The sequence below is a fragment of the Mus caroli genome, unplaced genomic scaffold (assembly GCF_978045245.1).
Source record: "Mus caroli unplaced genomic scaffold, Mus_caroli_1 scaffold_7, whole genome shotgun sequence".
NCBI lineage: Eukaryota > Metazoa > Chordata > Mammalia > Rodentia > Muridae > Mus > Mus caroli.
Window position 1 is genome coordinate 21,067,007 of NW_028227262.1, and position 19,504 is coordinate 21,086,510.

The 19,504-nt window shown below is 50.0% G+C and overlaps 1 protein-coding gene and 1 pseudogene across 5 annotated transcripts in view; both read left to right on the top strand.

The window, feature by feature from the left end:
* Tspan9 (tetraspanin 9) overlaps positions 1–19,504 on the top strand; it is a 182,779-nt gene that overhangs the window by 69,440 nt on the left and 93,835 nt on the right. The window lies entirely within an intron of this gene.
* Positions 18,130–18,561, top strand: LOC110296804 (cytochrome b-c1 complex subunit 7 pseudogene; annotated as a pseudogene).

Genomic DNA, 19,504 nt, shown 5'->3' on the forward strand with positions numbered 1-19,504 from the left:
AACATGTCTGTCTGTCTGTCTGTGTGATACCACACTGTTCTTTTCTAGCCCCATTGAGTAAAGCCAGGCACTGTTTGAGCAGCCATGCGGGGCCAGGAGTTGGACCTGGGAAGACCAGCCGGGGCAAGTGTCCGGTAGTTTCCCTCTGCTCTGTTCTCCATCTCGGTGTGAGGGAATTGTCCCCATTGGGCAGTTAGCGAGTATTTACTGCAGGCACTCAGAGGCAATTGCCAGCTCTTCCTCCAAGCACCCCTCTGAGATCTGCAAGAAAGATAATGGGGTGCCTGTCTGAGGTGCTTTGAGGACCTTAGCAAGCAGAAGGGACTTGAAGACACTACATATTACTCCGCAGCTTCCCCAGATGACAGCCGTGACGTATGAGCCTAGAGATGCTTAAGAAATATAGCTTGAGAGGGAGGTAAACACTCTGTTATTTATTATTTATTTAAAAAAAAACAAACAAAGCTTTTCCCAGCTGGGAGGTTTCAGATCACTGCCAGTGTCAAGTTTGATTTCCCTCCATTAACAACAGGTCTCATCCCCCTGCTGTCTCTGTGCCTAAGACACGATTCTGCTGTGCCTTGGCCATTTGAAGGCTTCTGGAGAGGAAGGGGTGGTAGATTGAGGGTGGGAAAGCAGAGCAGCCCCAGGATATGGCCCAGTGCAGCATCCCTCCGGGATACAGCCAAGTGTAGCAGTGGGAGCCACTGGCTACATCACATTGGTGGGACCGAATCAAGGTGAGACTTGAACGTGACCTACAGGAGTCTAACGTTAGAGTCCAGGGATCCAGTGGTGGTGTAGGGAGAGTGATAGTGGGTGAGGGAGAAAGTGGGACAGGAGAAGAGGGGCCTGGTCAGGGCCTGTTGAGCTGAGCTGACCCAAGGGCCACATTTCATTTGCCTTAGGCACCGTCAGGACTGTAGGACAGGTTCCCTTGTATGTGTTTCTCTCCCAGGGAGCCTATTGGCAAGCTGGTAAGTGGAGTGGGGTGTAAGTGTTTCCTCTAATTCAGGTAAGTAGGGCTAGGTTAAGGACTTAGGTTTTGAAGCTAAACAGATCCAGTTCAGCCTTGGCTCCATGGCCTTGAGTGATCTCTTTAACCTCTGAACGCCAGTTACTCCATCTGTAAAATGGCAAGACTAATACATCCTAGGGCATTCTGTGAGGTTTAAAAACTAGCATGGTCCTTGGACACAAAGTAGGTGCCGAATGGGCAGCCATAGAATGCCGTAGGGGCAGCAGCTGCTGTTGCAGGGCCAACCAAGAACTATAGGTGTCCCGTGTCTTAAGATCACAAGAGGACCAGCCGGAGCTTGGCCCAAACCCGGGCACTCTCAGGCCTCATTTTCCCATCCTGAGGCTCAGATCTGAGCTGGCAGACATTGGCAGGAGGACCTGCTGTCCAGGACTTGCTCATGCCTGAATTGTATGCTGCACTGGGTGCATCCCTGCCTGCCCTGTGATTATAGGATACTGAGAGAGCTGCACTCCTGATAAAAATGAGGCACCGAAGGGAACCAGAGCTTTTGTTCTCTGAGCTGTTCTATTGTGTCTCTCTCACCTCCCCCACTCCCCTCCTCTATCTCAAAAAAAAAAAAATTAAAAAAAATTAAAAAGAAGAAGAAAAGAAATGGAAGAGATGAAGGGCTGTCAGCACCAGATCACAACATGGGCTCCAGGAGTTGGCGGCTTTTCAGTGCCTGCACAGAATTCCCTCCTCTTGCTTTCCTCAGCTCAGCCTAATTAAGATTAATCGGAGCGCACCCCTAGAAACAGAGTTTCCTGCGTCCCTGCCACCCATCAGAGCCACCCCCCCCCCAGTTCAGTCTGTGAACACTCTCCCTGTCCAATGCTTCCCTCCGAAGAGGACCACTGGAGTGACCACCTGATGGTCCACTGCTGTGGTCAGAGTCTCCTTTACCAAGCATCTCTTGGGTCATGTCATACCCCCTCCCTGGAACCTTCAGAGGGTCTCCGCTGCTTGTCTTCAGGCCTGGCTCCCCAGTGTTGCACAAGGCTCTTCAGCATTTGACCTTGGCCTGCCTTTGCCTCGTAGACATATGTTTTCATGTAGCGGCCAACACTCTGTTTCCTGCATGGGTCTGGAAATTACCTGCCTTTGTGCCTGCCTTTGGTCACATGGCCCATTTGCTTGGAAAGCCTTCATCCTGGTGGGATTAGGGCCATTCTTCAGGGATTAGTTGAAGTGCCAACTCTTCCAAAAACTGCATCTTGCCCGGGAACGTGCTCCTGCCTTGCCTGGCACACAACAGATTCGGAATTAATGTTGAATTTGCTCACGGACCCTCTCTGTCACTGTGAGGGTCTCTTCCAGGGCCTCCTCAGAGCCCTGCTGTCTGTGCCCCCCTCCCAGCCCGAGGAGCACATTTGCACTTTAATTACACATGATCTAAGTTCTTCGGTATTTCTCTCTTTACGTTGCACGGCTTGTTCCTTTCCCAGCCTTGTTTGTGCTGTCTCTGAGCCTCCCAGGCAAGGGCAGTGAGAGGGTGTAGCGGAGCCTCTGCTCTCGCTCTGCCCTGACCAGCTGTGGTGCTGGGCAAATAGCCATCCGCATCGGGCTCTCAGCTCCCACCTGTAAAGCAGAGGGCGGGACTCAGCTGCCCCTAGGACTTCTGGGTAGGATATTATGAAGACATAATTGTATATCGCATATTTCTTGCGCTTTGCGGACTGAGGCGTGTCCCCTAGATTCATAGGTTGGAGGCCTAAGTCCTTCTGAACATGGTTGCATTTGCAGAAGGGGTCTTCTGAGACACGGTAATTCAGGGTAACCGAGGTCACGAGGCTGGGCTCCACTGTGACTGTCATCCTTGGAAGAAGAGTATAAAGTCACAAGAAGGACCACTGAAAGGCAAAGGGACCTGATGACTGCCGGCTGTCGAGGAGAGAGGGAAGGCATGCGGTACAGCCCGGTGTCAAGAAGCATGGAGAGAAACATTCCTGTTGTTGAAGCCCTGTCTGGCTGGAGCTTTGTTGCGGCAGACAGCCCTCCCGGGGCGATGTGCCTGTCTAATGTCCACATCTGTGGCTTTTGGTGTTTAGTTAGATAGGTGTCACCTCGTTCTTGTCATTCCCAAAAGAAAACGTGTGCCTGCTCGCAGTTAGTCCCCAGTCCTTAGTTAGACCCCATCACCATCCCTGGACAATGTTAAATCTACGTCCTGTCTCGTTCGTTCTGTCTCTGTGGAATTGCCTATGCTGGTCTTTTGTCACAGCTGTTTTCGCTTAACCTCCTTTGTCGAGGATGGTTGTGTTGTAGCATGTACCAGATTGCCATTCCTTTTCACTGCTCAGCAAGTCTTCATTCGATGGGCATGCCCAGTTTTATCCAGCTGTTTATCACTTCCTGGACCCTCCTTTCGGATTATTCCAGTTGTTTTTCTGTAATAAATAAGGCTCATCGAACATTTACGTACATGTTTTTGTGTGGTAGGCATGATCTCTCTCCTCCTGGGCCTATACCTAGAAGTAGAGTTGTCTGCTAACTACGTTAGCTTATTGAAGAACCTCAAACTGCTTTCTAGAGCGGGTGGGGTGCCTTACATTTCTGCCAGTGGTGTATGGAACACTCAATTACAGTTTCTCCATATGGGTGCTGTCTGGCTTTGGGAGCTAACTTAGTAGGGCTGAAGTGATACCTCATAGATAATCGCCCTACCCGAGCTCCACACTCAGCTCCATGGTATGTTTCAGTTTGTGTCTCCATGAGGGATGCTGAACATCTATTCATAGAGCAACCCACCCCTTGCTCTTTGGAAGCCCTTTCAAAATTGGCTGCTTGTCTTATTTGGTTGTAAGAGCTCTTTATATATTTTGGCTATGGACTCCTAAACAAGCATGTAATTTGCAAGTATTTTCGAATTGTTCCACGGGTTTCACTTTCTTGATTACCCTCTTTTTCTGGAGCCCTTTAAACCTGTCAAAACTGAGGAGAAGTGGGCGTGGCACACAGCAGCCCCTGTAGCTCCCCAGATCCTGCATGGCACGCTTCTGGGATGAGACTTTTCTAATTCTATGTTTGTTTAACTTGATCTCCACAACTCCCAGAGTGGTGCTGTGTGCAGCTGGATGCTGAATAATTGATTCGGGGGACAGTGAAGGTCAGAATGAGGAGCTCCTATCACAGCAGGGATGTTCTGCCTCAAGAGACCTGCTGGGAACAGCAACAGAGAGATCTTCAGCTCTTCTCTTACCTTGGCAATAGGTCTGAGGGCCCCAGAGTCCAGTAGTTGGTCTCTCGTAGGTGCCCAATGGGGCTGCGGAGGCAGTGGTGACAGCTCAGACCAGAGGTAATGAATGTTCAGGAGAAAAGGAATTTTCAGCTCTCTGGCTCCTTAAATCCAGCCCTGCTTTTGGGCCAGAGAAGGGCCATTCCCTTCCCCTCAGCACTTTCTTGGCGGAGCTGATAGGTCCCTTGGGTGGATTTAAGGGAAGTTAGTGAGTCAAGTTATGGTTACTCCAGGCTCTAGGCTACACGCTGCCCTTCTCTCCCAAGACCTCTTCCACTGAGGCTGGAAGCTCAGCCTCCCCACCCGGCTGATGCTGAGGGGTGCAGTAGCCTGTTGGCCAGGGTAGCAGCAGGGCGGTGGACAACAAAAGGCTCCAGCCTTCCCCTCTTCCATTGCCCATGGGAAGGGGACGGTCTTTCTCTAGGGACCCATGGATGGTTCCAGCGGCCCACGTGTTTTCTGCAAACTTCTTCACACTCCTTTCCATGGTCCCTGGCCCATCAAGGCCTTCCCATGCTTCTGCCCACTGGCTGCCCACTGCTGAATCTCTCATGGCCTGGAGGCTGCCTGCCTGGTGCTCTTGGTTGGTGATACGTGAATGAATGCCTTGCCCCTTGAGCTCAGGCCATTCCTCTCACCCCTGAGGGTTATCTTCGGGCCCACACTCACACCTGTTGTTGTTATTGTTGTTTCATTTGCTCTCCCTTGTTCTTGCCTGTCTTACCACTACTCTCTCCAGTAGAATATTTGAACACATGTCTTCATCTTAGAACTGAGACACCATGCATGGGACAGGGCCTGTATTGTGCTCCTGTGTTTCACCCCATTTCTTCCCTGCCCACCCTGTTGCACCCGTCTGTTGTGGATGTCGTGAAGCACCATCGGGACATTGGGCTACCCACAGTTCTGTGCTGCCCAGAGGACTTTCCTGAGCTTCACATCCTGGAGTAGGAAGTGCCCACGGGAGATGGATGTCAGTGCACGGTGTTCTCCATCTGTCGTGTAGGATTTGCATATCTCTGTGTAGCTAGCATCCACACCTCCGTGTTCAGAAGGTATTACACTTGACTCTTGGCAGGAAGAATTGGAGCTGATAACCCATGGTGGTAATCCCTCGTTCTGCCTTGGAGGATGCAGGAAAACCTCTAGCGTGAGCTGTTGCCTTGGGGACATTAGAGGCTCACCTGCTCTCACTGATGTCCTGATGTGTTTCTCGCTCCTGCTGGGGAGGCAGCTGCAACCCTGGTCAGCCCTCTGCCACAGGTTCTGGCCTGCAGCATGGTGATGAGCTGGGGTGGGGGCCAGTTGGAAAGGCACTAAGATGACCAGTTGTAGTGTCCTTGGATGAACGACCCTGAGATTAGGGCTGCAGTGTTCATTTCATGCAAACCCCTAGTGGGAGAAGAGGGAGGAAGGAAATGATGGCCATGCTTTGGAAGGAGTGGAGCTTTCTCTGTCCTTGTGTACCGCCGTGGGGATCGTTGCCTTTGGTTCTCATTATTGCCCTGAGAGGCAAGCTTACGTCTGTTTTCGGATCCAGAGTCTGTGAAGCAGAAAGGAAGGCAGAGTTTTGCTGAAGTCAGCATTTGAGGCAGGAGAGAGCTCACCTTTCCACATGTGGTGTGGTGGGCGTTTTCCAGTAAGCCAAGGACAGGTACTCTGAGTAACGGAGACTTGGAAGGGCAGCAGAGGCCTGGAGGCAGCTTCCAGATCTCCCTGCTCTTCCCTACTCTTGGACTTTCTTCTCTTCCTGCAAGTGTAGCTGTTCTCCCTGGCTCTGCAGTTGTTTCAGGACTGCTAGGGGAGAGTGACTCCAGCAGTTTCTGGAGTAGGGTGCTGGGTAAGGATGCTGAGTGGGATGCTGGGCGGGATGGCAGCGCAGGGTGGCGGATACAAAAGACCCCCGTCCTTTGCTGGAGATAGAAGTTGCTGATGGATGGTTTTGTTCTCCCTCTGTGTCCAGGCAACAGTCAGGATCAGGGAGGGTTCTTCTCGGGTGTAGAGAACAGCGTGGGGCTGGCAGATCACAGGACGAAGCTGTGTAGGCCTTCCTGTTTCTGCTGTGCGACCTTGGGATAATCCCTGGACATTTCGGAGCCTGGAACTTCCTGGCATCTCAGACTCTTTAGGGCCCTGAAATTCTAGGATTCTGCGGCTCACTCACGGGAGGGTGTCTTCAGCTTGTGGCCTGGCCACGGAGCAGCAGGATTAACCTCCAGGGTCAGTAAGCTTGCAGAGTGCAGGAAATGCCTCCCTGTGATCCGTTTTTGGTCAGAGACAGGTGGTGGGGCTGGAGGAGGGGAAGTCTGCTCACAGCCCGGGCTGGGGGAAGGGAGGCTGAACTCAGCCGCCTTCCCTTCTCCTGAGATAGCTAGCGTGGAGGTCTGCAGGTCCCAGTGCCCAGGCATAGAGTGAGGGGGTCTCAGCAGAGGGGCTAGGCTCAGGGGATAACTTTACCAAGCCAAGTGCTTGTTTGCTGTTCCTGTTGCTCTGAGGGCAGGAGATGGAAGGGTGGCTTACTCCTGACTGAGGGGTGTTTGCTGGGAACCGGGTCATTCACTCATTTCTCAGTAAATGTTGTCAAACGTCAATCCCCTGGGCAGGTGCTGCTGCTCTTTGTACTCTAGCGTGGCCTCCAGAAAATTGCTTCCTTTGAGCCATTACTCCCCAGGTTCTTGGGTTAGGCAGGGGCATCCAGGGGGATTTAAAGCCCCAGCAGGTCAGCTCCTTTGTTCCATTGTGAAGCTGGGGGAGTGTTGGGGTCTTTTCTCCCCATTACAGAGAGGGGCTACTGAGGCCGGGCAGAGCTGATCCTGCAGAGTCGGTCAGGGAGATAGGTTCCTCCTTCTGGGAGCTCCCCAGGCTGCACGTGAGCCCTGGTCGAGCTGTTGGAGTATTTGCAAGGCGCCTGTGAGATTAGCTACCGAGCAGAGGTTTTATTTATGATGATGCCTAGAGTTCTCATCTTGCTGCCTGCTGGAGTCGGCCCCCATCATTGGTGGTGCCAGACTCTCGTGGGTGTCATAAGTCTCCCAAGCAGCCTATATGTGGGTCATGTTCACGGGCATCGTTCTGTGGAGGACAGTCCTCAAGGAGGACCTGTGCTTTGGAGGAGGTCAGCCTTGCCAGTCCATAGGCTGGGGAGGAAGTGACCAGGGCGTGGGAGTGAAAGACAGCCCGGGCAGAGTGACCCTCAAAGTACTGGTATTTGGTCACTTTGTCATACAGCAGATGCATTTGCCATTCATAAGGCCCTCTTATGTGCAGAACAGGGCACTAGTAACATTCAAGCAATGTCAGCTGAAACACACTGGTTTTTTTTTTTTTCCATTAACTTTAATTTAGTAGACATTTAGATTTTAATTTTAATGTGTTCAGCTATTGAAAGCGCAATGCCGCCTTTCTTTAGACAAATGTTCCATATTTTGTACTTTTCACTAATTTGGGAAGGATTTCTTATTACTGATTAATGAGGTTTTACTAAGAATAGGATCAAAGCGTTACACTACGGAGCTCGGGTCCGTGCCGTCGAGATGAAAAACAGCAGTTGCTACACTCAGAGCCGATCCGTGATCAGCCTCATGTGAACAGGTTGGCCTCTCATGCGAGAGGGGCCACAGGGGTGAGCAGATGGTTTGGAAATGGGAAGTTGTCTTGATTTTCTGTCAAAGGATAACACACTCTTCAAAGTTCAGCATTCAGTTTTAATGAAGTGAATACATTCACAGGCCCCGACAAAGGGGCAGTTTCAACACCTTCAAACCCACTCCACACTGCTATAGCCTTTCTAGGTCAAGGATAACCACCACCCGGACAGCGGATAGCGTAGATATGCTTTTGAACTTTATAACTAGACATACTGTAGGCTCTCTTTTGTACCTGGCTTTAAAAGAACAGTTTTAAACCAAGAAGATTCACGTATGTAGTAAGTGTCCGGAACCTCTCCCATGGCTGAATATCCTCGTGCTTTGTGTCTGGATCACAGTCGATGGAGTTTTGGTTTTTCCCCTTACTGAACATTTTGGTAGTTTTCCAGATTTGGGTTACTTTTGAAGCAACAGTTCTGTAGAAATTCTGACATACCAGTATTCATCAGACCCCTTTCTGTTGGTGGACTTCAGAGAGCAATTACTGAGACATAGACAATGGGTCTACACCAGCCTACGTTTGTAGGCATTATTGGTCTTCCAAGCTGGCTGCACCAATCTGGGTTCAGCAGCTGTGGAAGGGCTGTGGCTAAGCTCCTGGCAGTTTGTCTTGTTCCTGGTCTAGCCGTTCTGGGTGTTGTGCTGTGCCCTCTCACCATGGCTTCTGCTAATTTCACTGAAGACCAGTGAGGCTGAGAACTAGGACTCTTTTCCCTGGGTGTGTTTTGGGGGTGACATACAGTTGTATGTCCACACAGTATCGATCAGCCGGGGGTAGAAAACGTTGTACGCCTGGGGAGGTAGGCATGCTTATTATGTTCTTTTGTGCCCGCCTTCATGCTTCGTGGTCATGGGGTGCTAGCTAGGCATACAGACACTCAGCACAAGGTAGTGGTGGGATGCACCCATGGTTAGCTTGAGAGGAACGGTAGAGTCATGCTGGGGTGGGCATGGGGCTCGGAGCCCACTGTAGGATATCACTGAGGCATGTACCACTCCCACAGTGTGCTTCATGTCCAGGTAGCTGCTGCAGAAGTGTGGTGAGCATGGGCTTCCTGTGGCCTCATGGGTAAGCTTAGGATCACAGGGACTAGGGGCCATTGGGGTTGGTATGGCCATCAAGTGGAATCTGGGGACCCATGTGGATAGAGTTTCCTCCAGGGCCTTGGCTGGTGCCCCCTGGTGGATATAAATTGGCACTGCACCCATTTGTACTGATGACCACCTCCAGCTCTTCTTGGTGCTTTCGGACATAAGTCATAGGGAGACTGAAGTCAGCAGGACTTTGGAAATGAAGGCAGGGCCTGGGGTCCAGGGAAGGTCAGAATTCAGAGGGATCCCTCTGTACACAATGTGCATGCAAAGATGCCTTAGAAGCCCAGGCCTGGGGCTGAAGAGATGGCTCAGTGGTTAGGCACAGAGGACCCAGGTTCATTCCCAACACCCACATTGGGCAACAACTCCCATCGGTCTGTAGCTCCAACACCTCTAGCCACTGCAGGCACCCGTACTCAGGGCACACACCTATACCACCCCCTAATTAAAAACAATAGAAATAAATCTTTGAAAAAGAAGCTCAGACCTGGGCCCTCTCTGACACCAGCAAGGCTCCTTTGCAAAGCTGGGGTAGCATCAGCCATCCTTGGCAGAGATCCTTTTCAGCTTTGCTTTATCATTGGGAAAATCTTTACCCTCTGCGTGGCACTAACTCTTTCCAGATGCTTCACGTCTTTAGCTGATAAGGTCTTCATCAGAATCACTCCTCTGGCCCACTTGTTTATGCCTCTTTCAATTCAAGAGCACGAGAGGAGCCAGCCCGGGCAGGTTCCCAAGTGTGCCTGATGCCCAGGGACACCGAAGGAAAGAGACCAGGATGTGGGAACATGTGCTTCATGTCCAGGGTGTGCAGAGATAGGAGCTCAGGTGACAGACAGTCAGGACCTGGCCTCATAAGAGGGTACCTGGGTGGGAGGGATGCCACGGATGGGGGAGCTGGCAGGGCCAGGTGTACATTCCTCTTTTCTGCCTCTTCTCCCCTCCTTTTCTTCCTGTGAACCCTTCGTTTTGTCTGCTAATCATTAGTACTTGCAAGTTACTGCATCCAGTCTCCTTACTGATGGGTGTCTCCAGCCAGATGCTAGGATTGGGGGAGACTTGGGCTCTGGCTGGGGAGGGTTTGGCCAGTCTCAGATCTCTTCCTAGCCCAGACCCTAAGCAACCAAGATGTCACCCTGCTTCCTTCCTTCTCTATGCATCTCCATCAGTACACCGAGCAGATGAGTAAGACGCGGTCTGTCCAAGGCCCTGCCTCCTCTCCCGCCGGCGTGGGCGTGCAGATGGATGAGCTCAGGTTTGGACGTGACTCAGGAGGAAGGTAGGGGAGGACTATCAGGTGATGATTTCATGTGGTATTAAGTGGAGCAGGAGCGTGAGGTGTTCGCACACTCATCCTGTCTCTCACTGTCTCCACAGTCCAGACCGTCTGGCAGCAGGCTTCCTGGATGGGCCAGGCTGTGGAGTGTAGTCAAAAGAGAGAGCTGGCTCAGCTTCCACTCATGTGGGCCTTCTCCCGGCCCCCTGCAGCTTCCAGGTGAGGGCAAGAGCCCCAGTACGTGGGCTGCCTCCCCTCTCTGTAAAGTGCTCTCTCTTTCCGCTTAGTGTGCAGTGTTTCTGGTGGCTAGGGGAAGTTGAGTGACTTTGGTGCCCTCTGAGAGGAGAAGTCAAAGTCTGTGTTTTGGGGAGTTGTGCGAAGAGGTGGAAGGGAAAGGGGGAGAGAGAGGTGGGGAGAGAGAGAATGAGAGAGAATGTGAATGAGTGGATGAATGAATGAATGAATGAATGAGTGAATGAACTAGCTTGGTGTCCATGTCAATCCCCACATTCTCCTTTGTGACGCTGTAACATTATACCTGAACCAATCAACCTGATAAGGGGCTGGGTTTATTTCAGCTCACAGGTTGAATGTTTCGGTCCATAGTCAGTTAGCCCACTGCTTTGGGGGTCTTGGCAGAGCGAATAGCATAGTGGTGACGTGCTGCATATCTCCCTGAGGGGACAAATATCTATTAGCCTCACACAGGTAACCAATGACAGGGCAACAATACCTCCTCCATCCAAGCCCCACTCGGGCAGCCACCAAGTTGATGAGTTTTCTCAGAGGAGCATGAGTGATATAACCTCTCAGAAGATTTGCCAATGGGGTCCTCCTGCCCCCAGGCAACTTTCCACCTCCCATGCACCCTAAAGTTGTGCAAGACCACTTGTGGCCAGGACTTGAGTGGTTGATTCTCAGGTGAGGGGCTGACAGCCATCCCGCTGCCTCCTTCAAGGGGGACACATGCTCAATGGCCCTCTCTGTTTGTCTGCGGGCTCCCTCTGACCTCTCCCTAGTTACCTACCCTTCTTGTTGCTTGGTAATACCTGGCGCAAAGCTGCTTGGGGCTATCTCGTCTACAGTGCGAGGATATCAGCGGGGTGAAGGGGTGTTGAAAGGCCCCTTAGGGCAGCAGGAGTGCAGCTGGAATGTGCTACCAGCACCAATGGCTTCTCCCAGTGATCCACTTCCTCTAGAGAAGGAAGGGCGGTACCACTTTCTAAGTGTTCACCCTGAGCCTGCAGAGAACATACCACATCCAAACCATCATTCCGCGGATGCACCCCAGCCAGTGCGGCAGTGGACTGGCTTCTAAGGTAGGAATCTGGTGTCTCAAGCTAGGGTGAGGTGGGCTGTTCTGAGCCCATCTCCTGTTTTGAGCTGCTCGACCTTGAGCAAGTCCTTTTACTCCTGGATTCCACATCAGTCATTGGGAATTCTATCATCGGGAATAGCTACGCCTGTCTCATGGAGTCGCTGTGAGAACTGAGCGAGGCAGGAGAGCAGCTGGGAAATGGAAAGTTCTCAGAAAGTGTCAGTTAGATCTGAATGTCTTTCCCATTCATCTCTTTTATGGTGTTTGCGAGGAACACAGCAGAGCAGTTTGACACATCCTCGCTGGTCCATGCCAGATCTCAATATTTTCCTTCCTTTATTTATGGAGACAAACTTTTCAGTCACCCTGGTTTCCTGTCTACTCGCTGCATCTTGGTATTGGGCCCTACTCTTTGAACGTCTTCATAGGGACCCCAAAAGTAGCTTCTATGAGAAAACCTTAAGAAGCAGGTATCTCCCTCTCCCCTTGTTGTTAAAGTCACGATGCTGATGACGAAATCTGATTTAGTGGATTGTGAGGTGTGGGGGAGAGGCCACCCGCTCAGCACCAAGGTGAAGTGGGCGTGGCCTTAGGCATCGGGATCCCTCCTTGGTAGCATTGACTTCACAGAGATGAGGGTCTTAGGGGTACTAAGTGTGGTGGCTAGTGGGCCAGTGGTACCCACGAGGAAGCAGATAGGTGAAGCTTTAGGCTTCTCTGTCACACTATGGTCTTCTGACAAGGAGCCCCTCACTCAGCAGATACTAAGGTCGCTGTATTAACAAAGTTCTTTGACTCATAAAATCATGGGCTCCATGTTCCCACCACTGGGACAATTGGTACATGTCCCAGTATGTGGGGAAGCATACATGTGCTCTCCTGGCCCGATCAATCAGGGTCATCTTTCTCTTACTGCCTCTGCACCTATGCCCCAGTCCCAGCCACCAACTGCCCCTGAGACCTTCCCAGACCTTTCTTCTTCAAATAGTCACCTGCTCTGCTCCCCCCCCTTCTCTTCCCTCTTTTCACTTTCTTGATAAAACATCACAACTTTTCTTAAATCTTCACTGCTGTCCCTGTGTCCTCAATTCAGAATATAAACTGTATGAGGGTGAGGGCTTGTCTGGTTTTATTCTGGTGTGTGTGTTGCTTTAAGCCCAGTTAACTAGGTCATTTTACTTACTTGGTAATCTTTAGAAACTGTTGGATTTCAGTCTGGAAATGACCATCCATCCTCTTGTTACCTTTACTTGATGTCAGCACCAACCCTGAGGGTCCTCCATCCTGAGTGTTGTGAAAGCTCCGGGGTTGCCCACTTCCTCAGATCTACCCCTCTTCTCGGTAATTGTTAGTTATCTGTGCCTGTGAGTACCTTAATAGATCTAGTAGATAAGATAGTTGAAGACTTGGCTTTGCTCTGCTAACACCGCTTTGGTTAGCACAGATCCCAGTTACAAAGCCTTCCCTGGTATCCTCAGGAGGGTTGTTTCCAGGACCACCCCCTTTTAGATGCCAAAATCCATAGACTGTCAAGTCTCTTATGTAAAATGGTGTAGTTAGTATTTGCATATAACTGCACATATCCTCCTGCATACCTCTCTGGGTTACTTAGGGAGGCAATGTGATGCAAATGCGATGCAAATAATCGTCGTGCGATATTGTCCAGGGAATAATGACAAGAGCAAAATGACAGATGTCATTTTTTTTTTTTTTTTTTTTTACTTTTCCAATAGTTTTGATCTGAGATTGGTTGAATGCATGGATGAAAAGCTGTGGGCTCAGAGGAGTACCTGTAGTAGTAGAAGATATTCAGTAAATCTCGTATTTGCTTATTTGCTGGCAAACATTTTAATGACCTGCCATTGACAGATTTTGCCCTCAGAAGTGCTCTGGCCCTTTGGAGGGTGTGTCTTCTGGGCCACCGGATGCTGTGTGCATCAGTAGGGAAGGTACAGGTGTGATTGCTCTGGGTTGAGACTCTCCAGGTGTCAGCTTCCAGAGTGGTCACTGCCCCCAGGGCATAAGGAGAACACCTACTTCTTTAAATTTCCACAGAGGGTCAAAGCAGCTCCTTGAGATCTTAAAATACGCCTCCTGGTCCTGATGGTGTCAGGTAGCTAGTTTATGGGTCCCGTCCTGGTTGTGATAACTCAGGCTAAGCTGGATAATAAACGAAAGTGGGACAGAGCTGCAGGATAAATATTGCTTCAGGGCATCTCCAGTGGCACAAATCACGGGGAAAATATCTCCCAGGCTTTTCATTTCTCCTCTTCCTCCCTGGCCCTCTGGTAGCAGCCTGCAAAGCAGGGTCCATCCATCACAGAGCCCCCACCCCCAGCCCAGCCTCTGCTCTCAGCATCTTGCTTGCTGCAGAAGGCAGGATGCAGATCCTTCCTGATGCAGCCTCCTCTCTGCCTTTCCACTCCGCTCCAGAGCGAGCCTGCGGAGCCCAGGTGGTGTGGGGAGCCAGCCTCCCCCTCTGTGGCCTTTTCTAGCTCCGGATGTCACCTGGCTCTGCAGAGTGTGTTTTTCTCTAGAACCAGAGGGTATAATAATTAGTGCTCCTTGATCTGCTGTGAATGCTCTGCCACCCCCCACCCCCCCAACTGAAATGGCATGCTCAGCCAACCCACCTGAGTACATAGAATCTGCACTATGAGAGTCTTCACTTGCCTTGCCGAGGTCCTGCTGACAAGCACTGTCTGCAGGGGCAAAAGGCTGTGAGGTGGGCTGTGGGTTAGGAGGAGAGACAGCGGATTCCAGTGTACCACTCTTGTAACAGATCCATCAGCACTGTCACTTAGGGAGGCGTTGCTCAGCTCCGGGAGCATGCTGGCTTTGTAATCAGTGTCAGCTTGGGTATTGATGGAGCCCACGGGGAATACAAAGCTGCCTCAGGCTTGTAGCATGGAAAGGTAACTAACCGCAAGAGGCAGGCAGGTCCATTAACCAAGAGGACGAGAGGTTCCCATCCTGCTGTGTGCCTGCCTCAGAAACATAGTAGCCATTCTCCACACCTGCCGACCCTAGGCTTTCTGGAAAAGTGGCTTTCTAGCCCACTTCTCCCTTCTCTTTCCCGAACATTCCAGAAGCTCCCTAACTAGTCCTTTTCCATCCAGCACTGAGACTGTACCCACTGACCTGGTTATCTGGCTGCTGGTCCCTTGCCATCCTTCAGAGAAGCTGTGCTCCCTGACCTCGTTACTCTGACGGATTCTTTGCCATTCTACAGAGTAGCCATGCTCACTGACCTGGTTATCCCAACTAGTTGTTTGCCCTCTGATGGCATGGCTGTCCCCACTGTCTTGGTTACTCAGGCCTGCTGTGTGGAGGGTGCTCAGTGCCCCTGGGGGATTAATTTTAGCAGCTCCCTTCCTTGTGGTCTCATCAGCACTAGAGACTCTGACGTCCTTTTTTTGATTCTGTGGGCACCAGACACTCGCTGGGTGCACATGCTTACACGCAGACAAAATATCCATGCTACTCTTCTTGTGCATTTGTGGATCCGTTGTCAACTTTGGGACTCCACTTTACTCTCCGAGAGTTATTTTGTTCCCTGTTCCAGACAGATACCTGCTCACCCTGGTCTAGAGCAGTGGCTTCCAGGATGGAAGAAGTCATATCTTCTTAGTTAGGCCTTTTATTAATAGTGAAGCATTTATCACATTCTTGTGCTGCTTAAAATATTCAGCTTTTAAACCAGGTTGGATTGTGTACACCTTTAATCCCAGTACTCAGGAGGCAGATCTCTGTGAGTCTGAGGCCAGCTGGTCTACTTAGTGAGTTCTAGTACAGCCAGGGCTATAAAGAGAGACACCGTTTCAAAACAACAGTAACAACAAAATGGCTTTGTTAACTTTTTGTTTTTTTCTGCATTGAAAGTCTTCCCTGGAGAGATGGCTGAGAGGGTTGTGAGCACTGCTCTTGCAGAGGACCTAAGTTCGGTTCCCAGCACCCACACAGAGGCTCACAACTATCTGTTAACTCCAGCTCTAGAAGATCTGATGCCCTTTTTTGATCCTGTAGGCACCAGGCACTCATGGGATGCACATACTTAAATGCAGACGAAACATCCATATGCTTGAAATAAAAATATAAAATATAAATATATATATATAAATACATCTTAAAAATAAAGTCTTCCTTTAACTGTTTTAGTTCTTTGAAAGCAGGGAGCAGTAAATGGAGCCTGTATCTTATGTTCAAGGCTCATCAGACCTTAGTGTCTCTTGAATGTATAGAGCAAAGTAGGAAGTTTGTGGACCAGGAAATCAGGAAATTGTTTGCATATGTGTGTTATGTGTGTGTGTGTGTGTGTGTGTGTTGCTACTGCTGCTGCTGTTGCTGTTGTGTTATTACATGACGACCCTGGAGAGGTGCTTTTGCCATAGGGGACCTCCTTCTGCCCTCATTTGCTCCGAGGGATTGGCACCTGCGTGCTTCCAGGTAGCCTTCATTTTCTGACTTCCCATACTTCTGTGCAGTGACAAGGTGGCCATATTCATTGTCCTGAGCTTAGGCACAGGGCCTTCCTGTCGCAGGCCCAGCACACATTCCCAGTTGCTCACCCATGGTTTCCATCCACAGATCAAGATACAGAGAGTGCTTTTGCTGTAGCAGTATAAGGTTGCCTCCTTCATTGGTGCCTTCTTGTTTTCTGAGTAAGTGGCCAGGAGGACTCCAAAGGCTTTTGCCACCAGCCTTGTCTCTTGTGATGTGCTACGTTGGGACAAGCCTCTGACTTACCCTGTGTTCTGTGAATATGGCTCTTGAGAGATAAAGCTGGTGTGCTACTTGCAACATGTTGGTTTTCAGAATAGGTGGTGGTAGTTGAGCATGGAGGGACCACAGTCTTCCTTGGTCTTGATCATGGAGGCACTGCGGTATTTGGACTTTTGGTCATACATGGGTGAGACAGAGAGACAGAAGGAACCAAGACATTGGCATTCAGGTCTGTTCAGCTGGAGAAGGTATGGGACCAGTCTCCACTGATGCCAGGAAGGGAGCCTGGGCACGGCAGGCCAGACTCCTTGTGCTTCCTGTTGGTCTGGGCTCCTTTTACTTAATACCTCTCAGTACATTAAAAATCCTAGACTGCCAGGCTGTGCCTGTGGGAGCCAAGAGAGAGCTAGAGGTTTGAGCTTCCCAGAAGGCAAAGAGTCTCTAGTAAGGGCAGTGCCCCAGAAGGAGTTTCTTCGTAGTGCAGAAGTGCTCAACATTTCTAGTGTCTTGTTTTGCAGCCTCAGTTTCTCCTCCTGTCCCACTGTGTCCTGCTGTGTGGTGAACTGTGTGACTGGCATTTCAGCATTGCTGTGATGGTTGCTTTATAAATAGAAGGATACCTAATACCACCCCAGGACTGAGCAGGGACGGGTGGCTTCTGCAGCAGTGCCGTGGAAATGAGCATTGATGTTTAGTTTTTGGAATCTGCATTAAGCAGAACAACGCTAGGATTCAGGCTGTACCCTACTGCATTTTGGGGGGGGGGTCTTGGGGGAACATGCACTGCCCACTTGAGCCAGTCAGGTCTGTAGAGTCATGGTTTCGGGGTTTGTCCAGATCTCTGCCTCCATGGGCCTTCCCAGACTTGAGTGCATTCCACGTCCTCTGTCAAGAGTTTCCATCCATCCCATCATCTGTCATTTGTCAGCTAGGCACTGTGTTAGATTCTGGGGTTTGAAGATCAGATAAGAATAACCCCACCCCTGGTTACTCCCCTGTGAGAATGAAGACTCACAGCAGTATGCAGAGCCTTAATTTTGGGGTACTCAGAGAGCGGAGGTGAACATGTACACGTGGGGAGAAGACAGTGGCTCCATAGAGAAGCAAGGGACCCCAAAAGGGTGTGCACCGCTTACCAGGAACAGGCAGAGGCCTGAGGAAGTGTATTCTTTCTGCCATGAAGAAGCAGCTGGCAGGTACCACGCACCTCCCTGTGTTGCCTGTGTTAAGTTAGTGGATGCGAGGGCATTCTAATGGGCCAGGCCTATATAGCACTGTGGTCTTAGAGGACACCTATCACCGCCTGCTGACTAGTTAGAGTGTTTTATTTCTAACTAATTTCAAGCACAGTGAAAATGTTAATGAAAAGAAGACTCAATCGTTGAATGACTTCCCTGCCACTGAGGTGCCTGTCCCTACCACTTGGTGTATTGGACTTCATCCTAGGACCAAGGTATAGCCAAGAAGACATCAGTCCAGGCAGAAAAAACTCTGACAGAAGCTTGAACTAGCTCTCCAGTTTTCCTGAATACCAGATCCTCCCAACCCCATCACTTCACTGAGACTTAGATACTGTTTCATGTCGCCTGCCTACCCAATTCTTGTTTGACACAGTGCACACTGGAGCTGTTGAGAGTGTTGTAAAAGTGTACCAACATTTGGGTAAAGAGAGCCCTGGGTAGGAGGGATCACACAGGAGATGTGAGATGTCCCTTGAGAGCCACCGAGCAAGAGATTTAGGGAGGTAGGGGTATTGAGGGTGGAGAACCCACATTCTCACCAGGATCAGGAAACCTTGTTTAAATTAAAAAATAAAAATGTAAAGGCGACTCTCAGGTCAAAATGGTGGGCCGATCTGCTGTTTCAGCATCAAGCAAGTGGCTGGATGGTTTTCGAAAGTGGTATTATAATGCTGCAGGATTCAATAAACTGGGGTTAATGCGAGATGATACACTACATGAAACTGAAGATGTAAAAGAAACCATAAGAAGGCTTCCTGAGGACCTTTATAATGACAGGATGTTTCGAATTAAGACAGCCCTGGACCTGACTATGAGGCATCAGATCTTGCCTAAGGATCAGTGGACAAAATATGAGGAGGACAAATTCTACCTTGAACCCTATCTAAAAGAGGTTATTCGGGAAAGAAAGGAGAGAGAAGAGTGGGCAAAGAAGTGATCTTTTAGTTAAGATCTGTGGGTATGCCTGGTCTCACCATACTTTCACAAAGTTATTTCAACCCAAATCACAATTTAAGAATTATTTGTTCTACCTATGCCACACTTTAAATAAATGTTTATTGTAACCAAAAAAAAATGTAAAGGCTAGAGGTGTTTATAGTTTTTAATTTGCATAGCTTCCACTGGTTCTGAGTTCTTAGTAGCTAAGAAAGGAAGCGGGGCTGGGGATGTATATCAGGGGAGAACACTTACCTGGATTGTGTGAGGTCTTGTGTTCTGACACCACTCCCTTATAAAACTGGAAGAAAAAAAAAGAGAGAGAAGAAAAGAACAAAAATAAGAAAGGAAGTTGTGAAATTTCTCACCACCGAAATGCAGACAGACTTTGCCTTTTAGGGCATAGCGGTCCAGAGGCTGCAGAGGCTGGGTAGACACGATGAACACTTTTTCCTGGGAATGTGACTCCACTGTTCTGCCTCCAGGAAGAATTAATTGTGTCTGCCAGGGGCCTCTGGGCAGGTCTGAGCTCCTTCAGGCTCCTCTGTCGGGGGTCTTGCATTTGATTTGGTCTCTTCTGCACCCAGCTCGGTGCTGGGCATGCAGTATGTGTTAATACACAGTGGTGGTGGGTGATTTTAGCTCCCTGTACCCCCTGTGTTTTCCTTTTCTTTTTCTTGCTCATCTTTTGTTCCTTCCATAACCCTTTCTTCTGCTCCCTGCATGCTTGGTGTCTTTTCCTTCCCATCTGCATTTTTGTCTTTAGCACGGTGGGTGAGCCATAGGGTTGGAGATCTTTGATTCTCCTGTGCCTGACATTTACAGGACTCAAATGTAGTCACTAGCTAATTCCTGAAAGCTTAGGTATAGTTTTCACAGCGTGAGATACTGAGATGGAACTGTGTCCAGGCTGAGGGTACAGGTAGGACTCTGCCCTCACCGCCATCTGCTTGTGACACTGTGTTGGGAGGGTGGGCTTAGCTTGTGGGTAGGGGCAAGTGATCTCTCTGGGT